Below are 16,332 nucleotides of genomic sequence, written 5' to 3' on the forward strand. Positions count from 1 at the left end.
GCCAGCCTATTACGAGTAGAACCTGCATTAATCTTTTTGGGGAAAATACGTCAGTTTACACTGGTAAATACATTCCACTGACACTTTTATAAAATGTTTAATAAAATTGATTTGAATGCACATGGCACAAACTCTTTATAACTTGGGATAATGTATAATTAAATCTTGTAAAAGAATTACATGTTTACTATGCGTTCGGTCGCCCGGGTCGTTCCGGGTTTAAGGTTAATAGACACGCCACAAAGTATAAAGCTGTGGCGGGAAAACCAACGGTTATACCTTTAATGATATAGACACATTACGGGTGTACGCCTACACCCGTGTGTCGGGGTCGTGGCCATTTCGTAAAATGATGCCAAGGATATCCGGGACATGGTCATTAAGCTCCCAAAGGCGTAAAGCCAACAAAACCAATTTTTAAACGGGTCACATTGAAATCACCCGACTACTAATGAGTTGGGGTCAATTGCCCGACCAAGCGGTATTTTAAATACCGTAACCCAAGCCCGTATAACGGAAAATAAGTTAAAAGTATTTACCTGAGTAAGTATTATCCTTAATAAACAAATGCAAGTTTCTTTTACTGGTCTCCTACTCTGGAACGAAGGTTTAAACAACCTATTAGAATCCTAACGGGTCTTTAATTTTTAGCCTTAGCTTAGACCGGTCAGTTTTAAGGGATAGTTACGGTTTAATCGCGTGAAAGGCGAAAACCGGGAATGGAATGTGATTCGGACCCAACAAGTTTGAAGACTTGTTTTATATGGGTAATATAACCACACTCTGGATTTTGAGGTCAAAACAATAAGGTTTGACCCGTTTCGGCTAGTTTATGTAAACTAGTTACATAAACCGTACCGTGCGTGCAAAAAGACGTAACGGGTAACCGTAAGAGTCCTACACAAGTTTCCTTAGTTAATATGCTTTAAAGAGGTTGTGGTATCAGTAGGATACCTTCCATAATGCCCGTAACGAGTTTAAATCCATTATATGCCCTGTAGGGGTATTTCGGTCATTTTAAAGATTATAAAAGAGGTTTCTGAGTTCTACAGGAAATCTGAGTTTTCCGAACAGTTTATAAAGTCCAAAACACTCTATTTATTACTTAAAATCAGTAGCAACTGGAATCGGGTCAAAATACCATGTAGAACTCAAGTTATGCTCGAAAAGGGTATATTCGGTATTTACCGAACCGATTAATCACGCTAGGGTCTTGGGATTTTTAATGAAGAAGTCGTTCAGAGGTATAAATTAACATGTCGACATGTCTAAAAATCCTACCACATATCTTTTAATTAGATCCGGGTTTATAATACTTTTGTCGAATGTGACACGTGTCATTTATTCATTGGACACAAAATTTCGAGGTGTTACATCCTCACCCCCTTAAAAGAAATCTCGACCTCGAGATTTATTGAAATAAATAAGGGTACTTTTCTTTCATTGTGGACTCTACCTACCACGTGTACTCGGGACCTCTACGGGCATCCCATTTTACCTTTACTATTGGTATATACTTCCTGCGAAGCTTCTTAACCTGTCGATCCTCGATCGACACAGGTTTCTCAACGGACTTTAAGCTCTCTTCGATGTGTACATCTGTATGAGGTATAACCAGTGATTCGTCAGCGAAACACTTCTTTAGATTACAGATGTGGAACACATTGTGGATACCACTGAGCTCTTCCGGTAAGTTTAATTTGTAGGCAACCGATCCGACACGTTCGATTACCTCGAAAGGTCCAATATATCTCGGGCTTAGTTTGCCTTTCTTATCGAATCGCATCACCCCCTTCCAGGGTGATACCTTAAGTAAAACCTTGTCACCTACTTCGAAATTGAAAGGATTACGCTTCAGATCTGCGTAGCTTTTCTGCCTGTCTCGGGCAGCTTTCAATCGATCGCGAATTTGGACAATCTTGTCCGTGGTTTCAAATATTATATCAGGTCCTGTCATTTGGACATCTCCAACTTCTGCCCAACAAACGGGCGTCCTACACTTTCTACCATATAGGGCTTCAAAAGGTGCAACCTTAATGCTTGTGTGGTAGCTATTGTTATAGGAAAATTCGACCAATGGTAGGTGGTTATCCCAACTGCCACCTAAGTCGATTGCACATGCACGAAGCATGTCTTCTAACGTTTGGATTGTACGCTCACTCTGTCCATCTGTCTGAGGGTGGTAAGCCGTACTGAAATTCAAACGTGAACCCAAAGACTGTTGGAAGCTTCTCCAAAAGTGTGATGTGTATCTGGTATCTCTATCAGAGATGATAGGCACAGGCACTCCATGAAGGGCTACAATCTTGTCTACAAACAACTGGGCTAATATATCGGAGCTATGAGTCTCCTTTATGGGTAGGAAATGTGCTGACTTAGTCAGTCTATCCACTATTACCCATATTGTATCGTTTCCCTTCTTGGTTTTTGGCAACTTGGTGATGAAATCCATCGTCACCATTTCCCATTTCCACTCGGGAAGTTCAGGCTGTTGTAGCAAGCCCGACGGCTTATGGTGTTCAGCTTTCACTTGCGCACAAGTCAAACACTTTGCTACGTAGGTGGCTATAGACTTCTTCAAGCCTATCCACCAAAAATTTGCCTTCAAGTCCTGGTACATCTTATCAGCACCAGGATGAACGGAATATCGGGAACTGTGGGCTTCCTGAAGGATAACGTCACGAAGACCTCCATAAACAGGAACCCATATCCTTCCATTCAATCTCAGAATTCCGTCTTTGCCATAAGATAACTGCTCCTCAGTTACCCCTAGCTTTTCGTTTGGATAGTTAGCTTCTAACACAGTTTCTTTCTGTGCAGCTAACAATCGTTCATTCAGACTGTTCTTAATTTCAATGCTCTTGGCATTGATCCTTATTGGCTTCACCCTTTCTTTCCTGCTCAAGGCATCTGCGACTACATTGGCCTTGCCTGGATGGTATCTTATTTCACAGTCATAGTCGTTCAGAGTTTCCATCCAGCGTCGCTGCCTCATATTCAGATCTTTCTGATTGAACAGGTGTTGGAGGCTTTTGTTATCAGAATAGATCACAAATTTAATGCCATAAAGGTAATGCCTCCAAAGTTTTAGTGCAAATACAATGGCACCCAATTCCAAGTCATGGGTGGTGTAGTTATTTTCATGCACTTTCAATTGTCGCGAAGCATAGGCAATCACCTTGCCCCTCTGCATAAGCACACAACCCATACCGGTATGCGATGCATCACAATATACGACAAATTCTTCCATTCCGTCTGGCAATGTCAACACTGGAGCATTGCTGTAACACCCTCACCCCGTAACCCGGGTGATTATGCACAATTGATACACTTACAGCGGAAACAAACTACTTTCATTAAAACTTATAATAGTCTGAGTACAATACTTTATTTATTTACAGGTTTTTGGCAACTAAGAACTCCTTGATCTTCTAAACTCCCCAACTGTCAAGTAGTTCTTATAGCTTTCCTCATGACTAACCTGAGATAAGTATACTCAAAACGACGTCAGATATATACTGGTGAGCTCATACTATATAATTTTTATAAAGACAGACCACAGTTTACATTATATGCATACACAATATGGGCATGTGACCACATTATAGTCAGGTTGGACCTCATTGAACCTTCTAGGTCACATTTGACTTGTCACAAACCACAAGAGACATACTGGTCCTCCAGCTGTGTCCCCCTACGGCCGTCACATAGGTATGAGTGTGTGTCGCTGGACCTTATAAGCACGAAGTGCCTGTGGGTACAACACCTTATTACCCTTCCCAGAGTGACACACCTCATTAAGCATAATAGGATCCCATATACCCCTACTGACATATGCATACTGCAGCATTCTCATTATTACCAGTTATGGACGAGTATACTATCACAGTTTAAAAGACAAGTATGATGACTCACCTGATTAGCAATTGCTTAACAGCCGCTAGTAATACTGGGTTATGTCTCAAGGTCCTGACACAATTACATAATCCTAGGTTAGGTAATGGTACACCTAACTAGTCATTATCATGGTTGGATATTGGTTAACACTGCCTTGTTTAAGCATGGGTGATCAGTCCATGCCTAACTAAGGCTAGGCTACCCAATACCCGCCCCTGACAATAACCCTAGTACCTAAAAATAATACTAACACTACTACTACTAATATATTATTAGTAATAATAGAACTAATATTAACTACTAAAAATAAATAATAAATAACTAAACATAAACTTAAACGAGAATATACCTCAAAACTATCTACGGCACGTTGATGTAGAGTTTCCCTACTCCTGCTCCTACTCGCGCTCCAAAAACGACTATTAACAACACCCAACGGGGTATCGTATACTCAAGATTCTCTATACTAGAGCATTCCCGTTAAAGAAACTGGTACCTAAACAAACTATTGAGACTCTTATTTAAAGCAAGCAAGCAGGCACCTCAAATCCTTTTCTGGTCTATGTGGATTCAATTGACGTGCCTACCTACCTGCTTGACCTGCTAGCTTGCTTGCTTATATATATTAATTCAGTTGCTTAACTCGTTTTTCTTGTATAACTTTTAAAATATGACGTTTTATAAAACGACGAATATGTCATTCGAACGAGCATATTTTTATCTACGTTTTAACCTAAGTTTCATTAAAAACGGAGTAAGATAAATAAAATAATATATTTAATTATTAATATTAACGGTCTCCTATATTAGCCAAGGTTTGTCAAGATATTTCACCTTTCACACAATCATCTTACTCGCTTAACAATATATGAAATATAAATTACATATTTCACACGTTTATCACCAGCACGTTAAGGTTCGGGGTATTACATCCTTCCCTCCTTACAAAAATTTCGTCTTCGAAATTTGTCATTACTTAAAAAAATGAGGGTACTTGTCTTTCATTATGTTTTCTAGTTCCCATGTAAAGTTGGGTCCATGACGTGCGTTCCACTTGACTTTGACTAACGGGATTTCCTTCTTGAGTAACTTTTTAACCTTCCTATCTTCGATTTGTAGTGGTTCTTCAATGAAGTTGAGTTTTTCGTCAACCTGTACGTCTTCCAGGGGTATTTGTTGGGCTTCGTCCACTAGACACTTCCTTAAATTTGATACATGGAAAGTATTATGTATTCCTGCCAGCTGTTCAGGAAGTTTTAGTCGATAAGCCACTGGTCCTACTTTGGTTGTTACTTCAAACGGCCCAATGTATCGGGGTTTCAACTTTCCCTTCCTTCCAAACCGAATCACTCCTTTCAGAGGTGATACCTCAAGCATTACTTTATCCCCTAGTTGGAACTCTAGGGGTTTACGCCTCTGATCTGCATAACTCTTTTGTCGATCTTGAGCACTTTTCATCCTTTCTTTTATTTGCTGGATCTTTTCTGTGGTCTCTACAATGATTTCTGGTCCTGATAGTTGACTTTCCCCTACTTCCATCCAACAGATAGGAGTCCGACACCTTCTTCCATATAAAGCTTCATAAGGTGCAGCTTTGATGCTGGCGTGATAGCTATTATTGTAGGCGAATTCAATGAGTGGTAGATGAGTGTCCCAACTTCCACCAAATTCAATTACACAAGCCCGAAGCATATCTTCTAATGTCTGAATAGTCCGTTCACTCTGCCCATCCGTCTGAGGATGATATGCAGTGCTTAGATTAAGCTTGGTTCCCAACTCTTGTTGGAAACTTTGCCAGAATTTAGATGTGAAACGACTATCTCTGTCTGATATGATCGATACAGGCACCCCATGTCGCGAGACTATTTCTTTGATGTAAATTTGAGCTAGCTTGTTCATCTTATAGTCCTCACGAATTGGCACAAAGTGTGCAGACTTGGTCAGTCTGTCCACTATTACCCAAATAGTATCATAACTGTGACTTGACCTTGGGAGCTTCGTGATAAAATCCATGGTGATTTTCTCCCATTTCCATTCTGGGATCTCTGGTTGTTGCAAGTATCCAGAGGGTTTTTGATGTTCTGCCTTCACCTTAAGGCATGTAAGGCACTTTTCCACATAATGGGCAATAGATCGTTTCATTCCTGGCCACCAATAATCTCTCCTTAAATCCTTATACATCTTGTCACTGCCAGGGTGAATGGAATACTTAGACTTATGAGCTTCCTCTAAGATTGTATCCTGCAGTCCTCCAAAATTAGGAACCCATATCCTATTGTTGAACCTAAGGATATTATCATTTCCCATTGTCAGTAGCTTCAGTCTCCTAATCATTCTTTCTTTTACAATATGATTCTCTTTTAAGGCTTCTTGTTGTATATTCTTAACTTGATCTAAGAGACTAGTTTTAACCTCTATTCTGGTTGCACAAATTCTTATTGCTTGAGGTTTCTCTTTTCTACTTAGAGCATCTGCTACTATGTTTGCCTTACCTGGATGGTATTGGATCTCACAGTCGTAATCACTTAATAACTCCATCCATCGTCTCTGACGCATATTGAGCTCCTTCTGCTCAAATATGTGTTTTAAACTTTTATGGTCACTATAAATAGTGCACTTTGTACCGTAAAGATAGTGCCTCCAAATTTTTAATGCGAACACTATGGCACCAAGTTCCAAATCATGGGTTATGTAGTTCCGTTCATGAATCTTCCACTGTCTAGAGGCGTAGGCAATCACTTTGCCTCTTTGCATGAGTACACATCCCATACCATAGTGAGATGCATCACAGTAGACGGTAAAATCTTCCGTTCCCTCAGGAAGTGACAGTATTGGGGCGCTACATAACTTATGCTTTAACGTGTTAAAGGCTTCCTCTTGTTTAGGTCCCCAATTAAACTTAGAGGCTTTCTGGGTTAGTGTGGTTAATGGTGTTGCAATCTTTGAGAAGTCTTGAATAAACCTTCTATAGTATCCTGCTAACCCCAGAAATCTTCTGATTTCAGTGGGATTCTTCGGCACTTCCCATTTCTTAATGGCCTCGATCTTTGCAGGGTCAACTTGTATTCCACATTCATTTATCACGTGACCTAGGAATTGCACCTCACGTATCCAAAATTCACACTTAGAGAACTTTGTATACAGTTTTTCTTTCTTGAGCAATTCAAGGACTGCTCTCAGGTGTTGTTCATGTTCTACCTCTTTCTTAGAGTAGATAAGGACATCGTCAATAAAAACGATCGCAAACTTATTGAGGTAAGGTTTACAAACCCTGTTCATGAGGTCCATGAACACTGCAGGTGCGTTGGTCAATCCAAATGGCATTACCAAAAATTCATAATGACCATACCTAGTCCTGAAGGCAGTCTTAGGTATATCTTCTAGTGCAACTTTCACTTGGTGGTATCCAGACCTCAAGTCTATTTTAGAGAAATAGCTTGCCCCTTATAATTGATCAAACAAGTCGTCAATCCTGGGCAAAGGGTATTTATTCTTTATAGTGGCTTTATTCAAGTCTCTATAATCGATGCACATGCGCATCGTCCCATCTTTCTTCTTGACAAACAAGATGGGTGCTCCCCATGGTGACGAACTAGGTTGGATAAACCCCTTGTCAAGCAACTCTTGTAGTTGCTTCTTGAGTTCTTGCATTTCTGTCGGGGCTAGTCTGTACGGCGACTTAGCAATCGGTGATGTACCGGGAACTAGGTCAATGCGAAACTCAACCTGTCTATCCGATGGTAGTCCCGAAGCTCGTCGGGAAACACTTCGGGGTATTCTCGTACTATTGGCACGTCCTCAACCTTCTGCTTTTCTGTAGTGTTTACGACATATGCTAAAAAGGCAACATACCCTTTCCTTAGGCATTTATGTGCTTGTGCTATCGTGATGAGGTTCTTAGTCTTGTCAGTGCGGTCTCCCGATACTGTTATCTGTTTGCCGTTGGGTAATCGGAGTCGGACGATCCTTTTGTCACATATAACTTCCGCATAATATGGTGTCAACCAGTCCATTCCTATGACTATGTTAAATTCTCCAAGTTCCATAGGCATTAGGTCCATAGGGATAACATGGTTGTTTAAGCTTATTTTACAATTCTTAACTATGTCAACTATCTCTCTTTGACTTCCATCAGCCATTTCTACTGTAAAGGTATGATCTAGGGTTTGGGACGCCTGGTTCAAGTAAGGTCTAAAGGTAGTCGACACTAGACTTCTATTTGCACCAGTATCAAATAACACACGCGCATATACATCATTTACGAGATACGTACCCGTGATAACGTCTGTATTGGTCTTGGCTTCTTCCGTGGTGAGTACAAATGCCCGCCCTTTTGGCTGATTTGGTTGTGTCCTATCATTTCTTTTAAGTTCGGGACATTCAGATCTCATGTGGTTAGGGTCTCCACATTTGAAACACTTCTTCTTTTCCTTGCATTCTTGAAAAGCATGACCCGTCTTTTTACAATTTGGACAAGGAAAACGACATTCCCCCGTATGAAAGCGTTTGCAAATTTGACATTGAGGAAATGTTTTAGGCCTTTTAAAGTTGTTATTCCGGGTGTCCCCCTTTCTTTCTTCCCACTTTCTTTTTGGTGCGGGAGATTCAGTCTGCCGCAGAATCATCTCGGCAGCCATGACGGCGCCAGCCTCAATAGTTTCTGCAAAAGTCTTGGGGGATTTGGATTTGATAAACACCCTCATTTCAGAGGGTAGACCCCAAATAAACCTATTGATCAGTTGTTCCTCGATCAATGCTAAATAAGAAACTAGTCGAGATATGTCATTGAAACGAGAAACATACTCTCGATAGGTTTTATTTCCCATTTTTAACTGAAAGAATTCCACTTCCAGTTGCTCAGTCTCACTGGGAGGACAATACTTAGCAAGAAACTTATGAATAAACTCCTCCCACTTCATCTCCTTAACCTTTTCTTTTCCCTCTGTTCGGACCACAATGTTCCACCAGTGAAGGGCTTCAGCTTCAAACATATGTACGGCGAACCGTACTTTGTTGCGGTCATCACACTCACATATGTCTAATACTGACTCCATTCTGTTGAGCCAGTCTTGAGCTTCTAGTGCTCCCTTTCTTCCGTCAAAGGACTGAGGTTTACAGGACATGAAGTGCTTATAAGTACATTCCTTTGATTTGGAATATTCACCTTTTCCTTCTAGTGGCATGGTTGCAATAGTGTTTTTCCTTTCGCCCATTCCTTCCCTTTGTACTGGCGTGGAGGCTGCTGAGTTTTCTTCATGTCGTTCTCCAGATTGGTTAACATTACCGGTTTGTGCATTCTTCATTACCTTAGCCACTTCCACAGCTATATTGTGGATATCCTCAGTATTTAGACGCATGCTTGTACTAGACCGGGACCTGACACTATGAGAGGGAGTTCGAGTCCTATAAGAACTTTCCTCTCCCCTTCTGTTATTCTGATTATTTCTAGACCCTTGTTCATCTCTATGTTCAGACATTGTCTCCTTCTTATAGGAATATGAGTATAAAGAGTTACTAGTATGTATGATACATCATTATAATATAACAACTATATACGTCACATAGATATATCTATATATACATATATATATAGCACATAAAAAGGCACAACATATTCTACTTCTTCTAGCGTCACTCAATTGACTATGCAAGTACTTTTCCTGAGAACATGTTATTTGGCCTAGTCTAAGTGTGCTATTAATCTTTAAAGAACTACTGGTTAAAGCTTAGGCATTCCTGCAATACCTAATTCGCTAAAACCTCGGGCTCTGATACCAACTGTAACACCCTCACCCCGTAACCCGGGTGATTATGCACAATTGATACACTTACAGCGGAAACAAACTACTTTCATTAAAACTTATAATAGTCTGAGTACAACACTTTATTTATTTACAGGTTTTTGGCAACTAAGAACTCCTTGATCTTCTAAAACTCCCCAACTGTCAAGTAGTTCTTATAGCTTTCCTCATGACTAACCTGAGATAAGTATACTTAAAACGACGTCAGATATATATTGGTGAGCTCATACTATACAATTTTTATAAAGACAGACCACAGTTTACATTATATGCATACACAATATGGGCATGTGACCACATTATAGTCAGGTTGGACCTCATTGAACCTTCTAGGTCACATTTGACTTGTCACAAACCACCGTACAAGAGACATACTGGTCCTCCAGCTGTGTCCCCCTACGGCCGTCACATAGGTATGAGTGTGTGTCGCTGGACCTTATAAGCACGAAGTGCCTGTGGGTACAACACCTTATTACCCTTCCCAGAGTGACACACCTCATTAAGCATAATAGGATCCCATATACCCCTACTGACACATGCATACTGCAGCATTCTCATTATTACCAGTTATGGACGAGTATACTATCACAGTTTAAAAGACAAGTATGATGACTCACCTGATTAGCAATTGCTTAACAGCCGCTAGTAATACTGGGTTATGTCTCAAGGTCCTGACACAATTACATAATCCTAGGTTAGGTAATGGTACACGTAACTAGTCATTATCATGGTTGGATATTGGTTAACACTGCCTTGTTTAAGCATGGGTGATCAGTCCATGCCTAACTAAGGCTAGGCTACCCAATACCCGCCCCTGACAATAACCCTAGTACCTAAAAATAATACTAACACTACTACTACTAATATATTATTAGTAATAATAAAACTAATATTAACTACTAAAAATAAATAATAAATAACTAAACATAAACTTAAACGAGAGTATACCTCAAAACTATCTACGGCACGTTGATGTAGAGTTTCCCTACTCCTGCTCCTACTCGCGCTCCAAAAACGACTATTAACAACACCCAACGGGGTATCGTATACTCAGGATTCTCTATACTAGAGCATTCCCGTTAAAGAAACTGGTACCTAAACAAACTATTGAGACTCTTATTTAAAGCAAGCAAGCAGGCACCTCAAATCCGGTCGATGTGGGATTCAATTGACGTGCCTACCTACCTGCTTGACCTGCTAGCTTGCTTGCTTATATATATTAATTCAGCTGCTTAACTCGTTTTTCTTGTATAACTTTTAAAATATGACGTTTTATAAAACGACGAATATGTCATTCGAACGAGCATATTTTTATCTACGTTTTAACCTAAGTTTCATTAAAAACGGAGTAAGGTAAATAAAATAATATATTTAATTATTAATATTAACGGTCTCCTATATTAGCCAAGGTTTGTCAAGATATTTCACCTTTCACACAATCATCTTACTCGTTTAACAATATATGAAATATAAATTACATATTTCACACGTTTATCACCAGCACGTTAAGGTTCGGGGTATTACAATTGTTCAGCTTTTGTTTGAGGATATCAAAAGCTTCTTGCTGCTTAGGGCCCCAATTGAACTTTATTTTCTTTCTAGTTAAAGAAGTTAGGGGTGCAGCAATTCTTGAGAAGTTTTCGATGAAGCGTCTGTAGTATCCTGCTAGACCTAGGAAACTGCGAATTTCCGTAGGTGTCTTCGGCTCCTGCCAATTCATGACGGCTTCAACTTTAGCGGGATCCACCTGGATACCACGCTCGCTGACTACATGCCCAAGGAACTGGACTTCTCGTAGCCAAAAGTCACATTTAGAGAACTTGGCATAAAGCTTTTCTTGATGAAGCAGTTTGAGAATACATCGAAGATGCTTTTCGTGGTTAGCTTGACTTTTCGAGTAGATAAGGATATCATCGATGAAGACAATGACATATTTATCCAAATAAGGCTTGCAAACGCGATGCATGAGATCCATGAATGCGGTAGGTGCATTGGTGAGCCCAAAAGGCATCACTAGGAACTCGAAATGACCATATCGAGTCCTAAATGCAGTTTTATGCACGTCTTCATCCTTGACCTTCAATTGATGGTACCCTGACCTTAGGTCAATCTTGGAAAAGTAGCTCGCTCCTTGCAACTGATCGAACAGATCGTCAATCCTGGGCAAAGGATACCTATTCTTGATCGTAACTTTATTCAGCTCACGGTAATCGATGCATAGACGCATCGAACCGTCTTTCTTCTTGACGAACAGGATTGGCGCTCCCCAAGGAGACGAACTTGGTCTAACAAAACCTTTGGCCAGCAGATCATCTAGCTGCGTCCTTAATTCTTTCATTTCAGTGGGTGCCAATCTATAAGGTGCTCTCGCGATAGGTGCGGCTCCTGGAATGTTGTCGATACTGAATTCCACTTGTCTGTCTGGTGGCAAACCAGGCAGTTCTTCTGGGAAAACTTCAGGATAGTCGGAGATGACTGGAATGTCTTCAATTCTTGGTTTCTCCTCACCGATGGTTACCTGTGCCATATAAATGACACATCCTTTCTTCAAACATCTGGATGCCTTTAGCATAGATACATGTGCAGGCAATCCATGTCGAGTATCTCCTTGGATGGTAAGTGGTTCTCCAGACGGAGTCTTGATTACCACTTGTTTCTTGTTGCACACGATTTGGGCTTGGTTATGCGATAACCAATCCATACCCAACACTACGTCGAAACCAGCGAGTTTAAAGGGTAACAGGGATAAAGGAAATGAGTGATTCCTAATGGATATAACACATCCATCTAAAACAGTTGAAACTGTCCCCATAGTCCCATCGGCTAGTTCTACTTCATATTTTACATTCAAGGTTTTAACAGGCAATTTTAACAACTCGCAGAACTTATCATCCACAAAGGATTTATCTGCTCCAGAATCAAACAATACTCTTGCGAATACATCATTGATAAGAAACGTACCGGTTATAACGTTGTCGTTCTGGATAGCCTCCTTAACATCCATCTGAAAGACCCTCGCATTGGTCTTCTTCCCATCTTCAGCCTTTTTCACTATCTTCGGGCAGTTCGTCTTGGTATGCCCCTTCTCATTGCAACTGTAACAAGTTGCATCCTTGAGTTTCTTGCACTCAAGAGTCCTATGCTCAGAGGACTTGCATATCCCACACGCCTTCGGTGGGGATTTCTTTTCAAACCTGCACCTTCCAAAGTGGTGCTTCTGACAAACCTTGCACAAGGGCTTATCGCTCGACCGTCTATCATTCTTCTTGTTCTCTGACCCCCTCTTGTGATCATGATTGCCCCGATGCTTCTTGCTGGATCTACGTGAATCATCATCCTCACGTTTCCTCTTCTCACTATCAGCATTCCTCAACGATCTCTGCCTCACTGCATCAAGCGTGAGAGACAGAGATCTATCTGCCACGGATCTGAAGGTAGCAGGCCTAGAAGCCTTTACGCTAGCTTTTATTTCTGGGGCCAAACCCCCAATGAAGCGCGCAATCCGTTTGGGTTCCGGTGTTACAAGATACGGAACCAATCTCGACAGAGTGTTGAAAGTCGTGAGGTATGCCTGGCAATCCAGGTTCTTCATGACTAACGATAAGAAGTCAGACTCTATCTTCTCAACCTCGTGCTGAGGGCAGTAATTTTCCTTGATGAGAGCCATAAATTCCTCCCATGTCATGCTATACAAAACAGCCTTCCCAGAGGCTTGAACCAGAGATCTCCACCATACTAGGGCTTCACCCTTGAACGACTGTGAAACAAACTTCACCAAGTCTCTCTCAACACAACCACTGATGTCCACAACAGTGTCCATCTCGTCTAACCAGGTCATACAATCCACAGCGCCCTTTTCCCCAGTAAAATCTCGAGGTTTGCAGGAAACGAAATACTTATACGTGCAACCCCTGGCGCGAGGTGTATCATCGACCACTTTCTTCTTAGGGTGGACACTATTCTCATTGGATGAGTGCCTATCGTCGTCCTTCTTAGGCTTAGACGGAGTCGAGGGTGGTTTGCTGTGAGATTTAGAGTGGGTTTTTGGCTTTGAGTGTGGTGTAGATAGGGTTCTGCTTCGGGACTTGGTGTATTCTTCATACTGCCGATCCAAGGCTGCCTTAACATCGCCGTCTACTAGAGCTTTTAATTCAGCGCCTGTTAAATGAATCTGAGCGTTATCATTGTCATCCTCCTTCGAATGATTATTAACTCCACTTGGTTCAGCCATTGTAACTCGAATCTGCTACAGAAGATAATGACAAAGTTTTATTTAGGAGTTTACTATGGAATTGTCTGTTATAGCAATTCATTAACCATGGTAACCATAGACCATATCTGGTTAATTTGTTACTCACTGATATTTAGGATTGAATATAACTTATCCTATTTACAAATTTATATAGTTAGTGGCACAAAAGCCTAGTCACAAGGACGTTTTTATAATATAAGCTGGGATTACAGAGAATCAGGGCATGGAGGTTTGAACCGTAGTCCTTTTACCTTTTCTGACAGGGAGTCATAGACTTCAACTGTCTTTTGTCTTATATGACAATAAGTATGGCCCGTGGGCACTACATCACTAATGGATGTTTGATAAATGATCATCTTTATTGATGATTTAGCCCATGATTTGTAAATCATTAATTTGGGTCTTGGAATCCTTTGAAGGATTCTTATATAAGAATGACGTGTGTGATTTTAGCGAATCACATCTGTCAAGGATGTTAACGTGTTTACAGAGGTTAACTGGAATCTGAATCTTTTAATTAAGTCTTACCATCTTGGCCGGGTCTTATAATGACACCAGGCTATGTTTCACTATTAAGATTCTTTATTTAGGCAGATTAATTTAAGAGGAATGATCTTTGATTCATTTCATATAACAATGTATATAAATAAAATGAAATTTTATTACATATATTCCATTAATCATAACAATGATTACATACTGCCCTAAACGGGACTTTTAAATAAATAAGTACCTACGCAGAGGTTTACAGAAAAACAAGTCCACGCAGGGACCAAATACATAGATAGATGTCCACACAGGGACTAAAAGATAAGTCCACGCAGGGACTGAAATGCAATTGTCCACGTAGGGACTAAACACGATAAATGTCCACGTAGGGACTAAAATACTCAAAACAAATGTCCTCGCAGGGACTTGATTGTAATAGTAAATACTATAGTACATAAAGAGACTAATGATCTCGTTTCTTCCTCCCTTTTAGTAGGTTTTCTAGGCCCTTAAGGAATCCACGATTACTTTTACGTTCTTGCTCAAAGTCTCGTTCCACTCGGTTTAGACGGTGGAGGATTTCTTCTTGCTCCGGTGGAGAAAAATATGGCTGCTGCGACGGTTGCTGAACCGGAGGTCTAGGAGGTGTCGGATACCCATGAGCTGAGTAATCTACTCCCCAAAGGTTTCCATAAGCTATGTCGGGATGGAGGGCATTGTAATTAGCCGCTACCACGTATGGGTCGGCATCATAATTATAGTTGTAGTGCGTGTGAGTCGGCTGCTCAAACGGGTTGTAAGCGGTGGAACCGGCGTACGCCGGTATCGGATTGTCATATCCGAATAGTGGCGGAGGTGGTGCAACTGGTGCAGAATTCACCTCTGCAGGGTGACCGGAAGGTTCCCCTAACTGTGGTTCTTCAGGCACTGGTGGAAAGTGACTTGCACTCGAGTGGCGAGGGGTGCTAAAGTGGAATTCCCCTCCTCGGGTAGACATCCGTGCGCCTGATCTCCTACGCTGGCGGATCAGGAGGTGCTTGCTGAACTGGTGGCGGAGGAGGCGGTGGCGTAACTGCCACGAAACGCGAATCCTCGGAAGGATCCTGTTGCTGTTGCTGCTCATGAGGCGAGAAGTGATGAGAAGGTGTGAAGTACCAATCACACTGGTTAAACCTCGCCTGGTAACTGTCGGGACCTTGACAGGGTGTTCCATGGGAGGATGACCCATCAGAGATCTCGATTGGATGGTTGGGAGTACCTCTTGCAGGTTCTATGGGATCCGTGTCTTCATCCATATCTACCGTATTATCTTCGGAGAAATGGTCTTCAGGTCCTAAAGGGTTATAACCTATTGGTTCTTGGACGTAATTAGCCGGGTTAAATCCTCCCTGGAAGAAAGGAGTAGGATCGCCATAGGAACGGTGCGAAGCAGATCGCTGGAGAGGTATAAATGAAGGTTGAGGGTTACTGGGATTGTTCTCTGAATCTGGTCCGAAAGAGTGACGGTATGAAGGTGTCGAACTGTGTGAGGTAGACCGCCTTGCTGGCTCAAAGAGGTTTCTTCTACGTCTCTGAGGTTCTTCGCTCCTCGTGCTGGAAAGAGCTCGCATGTTTGAAGGTCCGGCCTCGTGATCATTGTGAGTAGTGATCGGCCCTTTGCCTCTTCCACATCTTCTAATTGCTGGTGGCATATTTCCTGCTTAACAAATCTTTAAATCACAATAAACAATAAAAGACAAACTGGAATAACAATTCGAATTTGTCCTGTGTTCTTGTCTAGACTCAAGTATGTGCAATTGTGTCATTGAGATTAAACACATAAGGATAGTGTTTAATTCACTCAACGTTGGCTCTGATACCAACCTGTCACACCCCGATTTCCACGTGTTTCAC

Source organism: Helianthus annuus, chromosome 15 (assembly GCF_002127325.2).
Source record: "Helianthus annuus cultivar XRQ/B chromosome 15, HanXRQr2.0-SUNRISE, whole genome shotgun sequence".
NCBI lineage: Eukaryota > Viridiplantae > Streptophyta > Magnoliopsida > Asterales > Asteraceae > Helianthus > Helianthus annuus.